Genomic DNA, 6,413 nt, shown 5'->3' on the forward strand with positions numbered 1-6,413 from the left:
TTTTCCAAATCGGTTCATAAATGAGCGAGTTCTGAGGTAACAAACATACAAAAAACACGTCGAATTGATAACCTCCTCCTTTTTGAAGCCGGTTAAAATGAGAGTTTTGAGAATCCAAATAAAATATTTTAAAACCGGTCTGTTTTATAGTAACAATGATACTAAGGATTAACTGGCAACATTTGTATAGTAAATTACAATAATATTTTTTTTATCAAATAGCTCAAAAGAACGGGTTCAGACATAATATATATTCTATATCTTTAGTTATTGTTTTGTGATCGATACCTCTGCCCCTTCGACAGCTCACACATATTGTATGCCGTATGCGATTGGTGAAATGGAAAGTAATGGCCCCTAGTGGCCCATTACTAGTGGGGCGCGTTGTCTTGGATGAAATTTTGTATATCTAATTGGTAACACTGTTCTAAACTTCAATTTATATTATAAAGAAGATTTAACATTTTTGAGCATATAAACAAACTTTTATTTTCAAGTAAATAACAGATAAGATGTGCAAAGCACTAGTTATATGATTAATAATGATGTAAGATTGGAACCGTTAGAATTGAATTCAGAAAGATATCATTAGAAAACTTTTTGGACCGTTTAAAAATATTTGTTTATTTTTGTCGACGTGACCACAGCAAAGAATGAAGATATGCTATAAATAAATAAAATACGAATGCATTCCTACACCGAATAGTTAGTTCTCTTACTGTTGTTAGAAAGCGTGGAAAAGTTGAGAGCCCAACTTTTGAAAATATGGAGAATCTTAACAAAAGTTTTGAACCGATGGATATAGATTTGAGCGCACGGTCTTCTAGTGCGATGGATATATCGGACAACAATTATTCAACCCCAGACATTCAAAATGAAGACTTCGATGAAGATTGTTACATAGTCACATCACAAACTCCGGTGTTCAAAAAGTCGCCAGTCGGCAGCCCCTTGCGGGTTTCCAGCCCTGGGCGGGTGGCCAGCCCTGTGCGGGTCCGCAGCCCATTGCCAGTCTCCAACACTGTGCCAAAGATAGAAGAAACTAATTTAAAAAAATATCATATAAACTTGGAAAGCCAACCAAAAGAATACCGGGTTTCCAAAGTCAGCTAAAAGTATTGACTTTTTTATTCGTAGTATTTATTGCTATTGTTGTTAATCAGTGTAGAAGTCAGTGCTTTGATAAACTAAACTTGAAAACTTAAAAGAAAATCTGACTATTCAAAGTCTTGGCCAGGATAAAAGCATTAGAATCTATTATTAATGCTTTAGAAGCAGATAAGCCATTTAAAGTTATGTTTTTTATGGCCGGTACGGGTGTAGGAAAAACATATACTTCTTCCTTAATTATGGAGAACCTAGGTCCATCGTCTAATGTTTATCATTATACAATGCCTACATTTGTTGATACATTAACATCAAATCTTATGCTTGGTTTAATAATGTGTGACTCTTCCGCTTATTATAATAGATGATTTGAGTGTGGATGCTAATGTCAGTGAACAAATCAACATGGTTATTAATAAGAGTAAAACCTTGGAGAAAAATACAACAATCATTCTTATATATAATTGTGCTAGCACTGAAGATATGTATCATAAAAAGTGTGATGAATCTTTCCACTCAAAATTATTGAAAAGTACAATATCGCAGATGCATCGTTTTTTATAAAATTTGAACCATTAACAGACATGTCTCTAAGGAAATGTATTGATAGAGAATTGGGCAAAGTGAAAATAGACAATTCAACTTATGAGAAAATACTTAAAAATTTCAATGTCACTTCAGATGGATGCAAAACTGTCCATAGCAAAGTAAAAGTCTTGAGTATGATGTGAGGTATGTTTTATAAACTATTGTGCTTTGCCCTAGAATCAAAATAAAATGTATGTATAATAATAAAAAAGTATAATGTAGTTTTTCATTATGATACTCTTATAAGTTTTTTATACAATAAGTAGTTTAGTTAATCTTTATGGAATGTTATAGAAATAGTTTGTAATTTAGTAATTATGTCATATATTATTAGTGTAAAGAAATAAATTAAATATTGTAGATCAAAAGAACTTTATTTTAGAGAATTTTACATGATAATCGGCAATGCAGAGGTTCAAGAAATGTATGTTGAATACAAATATACTGATGATTCATTAATACACCTACACTTTCACATTTCAAAATTATTCTACAACAAACTTAGCCTTTATCATAATAAAGAGCAATATGCTAAATGAAATTCTACGGTGCATTGGAGTACAAATCACTTTGGTAATAATTCTAACTACATTTAAAATAATTTCAACCTTGTGTACACAGTACAGGCAAGGGTGCCAATAATGCAATAACAATTTCCAATACATGGTTTGTATAACCCAATGCATCACACACCTTAATGACATCTATGTGATGTTTACAGAGGCTCAATATAGATGGCGATACTGCAACAATTATGTTGTATGTATATTAATAATCAACAAAATACAATTAATCCTATCTGAACGGCAAAAATTTCACACTAACTATGAAGAATAATAAGTTATGTTACTTGTATAGATCTATTGAGAAAATACAACAGAAATAAATATTTGTTTCCTTTAATATACTTTCTTGAGTGATTACCATATTGCACTGCACCCATAATTATATCCATCACACCACAGTACCATTCGCTACACACATTCATGGAATATAGTTGTTTATATTAAACTCCACTATACACAACACTAATGCATGCAAATGGTTTGTGTGGTCTAGAAAAATGTAAGTACATCTTAAATTAAAATAATTCAAAATACGTAATTTTCAATAAGTGCTCGTACACACTGGGGTTCTCTCGCTTAGGATGTGAGCACGCGCGACGAGCGCGTCACGCCTAGGTATTGGCGAGAAAAAGCTGGTGTGTATGGGCTCTAGATCCTAATTCAAGCAGCCAATAGAAAAAGTTGAAATAGTATCTTTTATTTAGCTCCCCTAAATGTAAAAGCCTGTGAGATAAATGCATGCAAACAGGTTAATGTGCATTATTAACAATATGCGGAGAGCTGCTAAAATTTTAGAAATGAGTAATTAAAAAAATAATTTGAAGCCATTACATAGGATAGGAGGATATTTCACAAATGTATGGAACTGATGAGGGAAGACGATACACATGGCGTATGCAAATATAATATACATTTCGTCATTGATTGCTTCATGAATGATCTTGGAAGATACGTTAAGATATCTACATATTTTGTGCATTTTCTGTTGCATACTTGCGGAAATGCTTTTCCGTAAGTAATCTGTATTAAGCGCGATTTTCAACATTAAAATCGATATTATAATATTTAAACAAGCGATTATTTCAAAAGTTAATTTGACAAGTCCATAACATTTATAAAATTTAAGACATCTGGTTGAATGAGAATAAGGATTTTTATATATCAGGTAGGTAGCACTTATCTGATTATTTTTCTAACATGTTTAATTCTATCACCACAAACTTGGTGTAGGTAGGTAAGTGTAATGACTTAAATAGACAGTCTTACTAAATTAATAACAAAGACTTTCAACTAAATAATATAATACCGTTTTCCATAAATATTCTATTTAGCTGTGATGGTAAACTGGAGTCTGCAAGCTACATAGGCAGTCGACACTTGCTATGGGTGGTAAAGCATCGTTCTTTCTAACGCCTACACGCTTACACGTCTGAAGAAGCTGGGGTACAAGACAACTAATCAAATCAGATCGGAGAGCATTAACAAAGTAAAATAAATAAATTCATTTTTTAAGATCTAGGTAACAAACTCTCATGTAAATATTTTGTACAGCTATAGATGAAGACGACACTTTAAAACATGCAGTGTGCAAATCAAAATCTATATACACAATGTATGTTTCTATGTAAATATATGTTCAAAATTAATTTAAAAATGTTGATTAAATACTAAATACGCGTAACAATAAAGACTAGAATACATTTTTAGTTGTTACAGTTATTGGCACTAAATTTAGTTGCAATGGCAGAACTATGTACTTTGAATATAAGGATAATTCCAACACAATTTTATGTAGTTAGGTATTTACTAATATTATGCGATGTACTTTATTTTTATATTTCCACTCATCAGGTTTTTAAATTGAGTTTTGTTAATTATATTAAAATACTTTACAAAATGTTTTAACAAATCGATAAATGACATTAAAATCTAACTATATTTCTAGAAAATACTGAAGTACTGCATACTGATAGTAACTAGAAATTGAATACGCAAAGCACATTTAAGAAAATGGAGTGAACTGTGCAGAAATAAATCACAACACACATAATTATCCAACGACATTACAATACATTCTATACACACGCTATATTGGTAGGTAGGGACTTCTTGCACAGTTATCACTTTTAAAATCAATACTATCGGAATATTATTATATTATTAGGTACAAATCTAACGTAGCAAAAACTTGACTCAAGTGAAAATACATTTAAAATCGATTAATTATTAGCAGGCTAATATACAATTTAGAAAAGCATAAAAAAGGCATAATAAATGTTAACAATATTAAAATCTAAAATTGACAAAATTGATATAATTCACTTAAAAAGTATAATACGTTACAAAGAATCTGCTCTAGCTATGACGTACATAGTACACCGATGGCTGAATCACCAATCTTTACTTTAAGTAACTTAACTGACCCATAACGTCGAACACACAATCTTAACCGGCTCAATGCAATCCTTATTTTCGTTGAATTGTAGCACTGTTTTAATTTTGTGTGGAAATTATGGGTTGACTCAACGAATACAAAGGTTGGTGACACGGGCATTAGTGGAAGAAAATACAAAATCAGTATGTACTACAATAATATAATTAGAACAAACGTTAAACTTTATAACCTACTAGAACATCTCTCACTGTTAGGATTCCTAGATGCGTAGTGCCAATAACTGTACGTATCATAATATATTAGTTGCTTAAACCTTACTAACTAGGTATTTGATAACAAATAGAACACCATTTTAAGCACGACAAAACATTCATAGTTAAAAATGTAGAGAGACTTACTGAGAAATGTGCTAATAATTCTAAACCTCGAAAATTTTCTGCTTTGCTTAGATATAACATAGATTCTTTTATATCAGATCATAATGGTACATTGAGATTTCATCGTTTTTGTCGATAGCTGCTGCTATAATTTGCCCCGATATTCGTTGACAAACTTCATTGTGGCCGAGATCAAAGTCTTCGTACATTCTACTTACTAGCAAAAGCATATTTTGATTATCGGTATCACATTGTAGCCACATTACAATATTAGCTTGTATATTTGAGGATTCATTAAGTAGTCACCGGATTTAGAGAGATATTGGTTTATTCTTGCTCACATTCATGCGGTTATTGTTTACCTATAATTAACTTAATGTTTGGATTACAAAGAATTCTAATAAAATTCGTGTAATTTTATAGCAGAATTGGATAATTTTAAGTTTAAGTTCTCGGGGCCTTAAATATTGTCTGCAATGTTACTCAGATGCTTGAATTGATTAATCTTCAGTAATGGCATCACCATTAAAAATAGTTTGCATCGCTAGACAATTCTCCCCTGACATTTCGAGCTGGATCATAGAAGGAACTAGTTAGGAGCGATGGAAATGTATTGCTGTCCACTTGTTGTGGCGTTTGTGCCATATACGAGTCTCCTGAGATTGATGTGTAGCTCGCCGACCTTCAGCATCTACACTTTGTGTTACGCAGACATATGCTATAACAGCTACGTCATCTCCAAGCAGGTGCACTCTAGGGTTCAAAATAGTTGTGTTGGTTTTAACATGTGTCGGTGTGTTGTCGATAAAGAATTTATGAAATTCTACACCTTCGACTAAATTACCTAGCGCGTCAGGATCAAATGCCGTTACATTAGGATCACACAATTTGGAATACGTATCATAATCGCCGTTATTTATAGCATCTATGAGCACCTCAGTAACTTTAATCACTTCTGCTGCGCAAACGATGCATTGCTGTCACCGCGAGCTTTGCCGAAGGAATCAGCTTTTGTCAAAGTTTCTTCATCATGTTCCTTAGATATTACAGTACACGCGCGATCTACACCTTTCTTATCTTTGTCGACATCATCATCCTCCAGCGTCGTACTACTATCGGTGGATTCCTTAACCTGAGAACCGTCCCCTTTTTTGTTAACTATAGATTTTCCAGAAAAGTTTCGCGTGGCTAACATAGTAGTCAATATCGCGCCTTTCAGTTTGCGACGTGCATTGAATTTCTTCAAGCAATCCACTGTTTCTTGCCTGTGCATAACAGAAGCCACACGTTCGCGGTGACAGATCCAAGGGTGTTTCAAAGCTTCTGAAGCAGTGATTCTCTTGCTCGGATTAACTGTGAGCATTTGGTTGTATGAGGCTT

The 6,413-nt window shown here is 32.8% G+C and overlaps 2 pseudogenes; one reads left to right on the forward strand and one right to left on the reverse strand.

Moving 5' to 3' along the window:
• The first annotated feature begins 408 nt into the window (after window positions 1-408).
• On the forward strand, window positions 409-2,066 carry LOC115441062 (annotated as a pseudogene).
• LOC119192003 lies at window positions 2,051-6,397 on the reverse strand (annotated as a pseudogene).
• Between the last annotated feature and the right edge of the window lie 16 nt (window positions 6,398-6,413).

The sequence above is a fragment of the Manduca sexta genome, unplaced genomic scaffold (assembly GCF_014839805.1).
Source record: "Manduca sexta isolate Smith_Timp_Sample1 unplaced genomic scaffold, JHU_Msex_v1.0 HiC_scaffold_222, whole genome shotgun sequence".
Taxonomy (NCBI): domain Eukaryota; kingdom Metazoa; phylum Arthropoda; class Insecta; order Lepidoptera; family Sphingidae; genus Manduca; species Manduca sexta.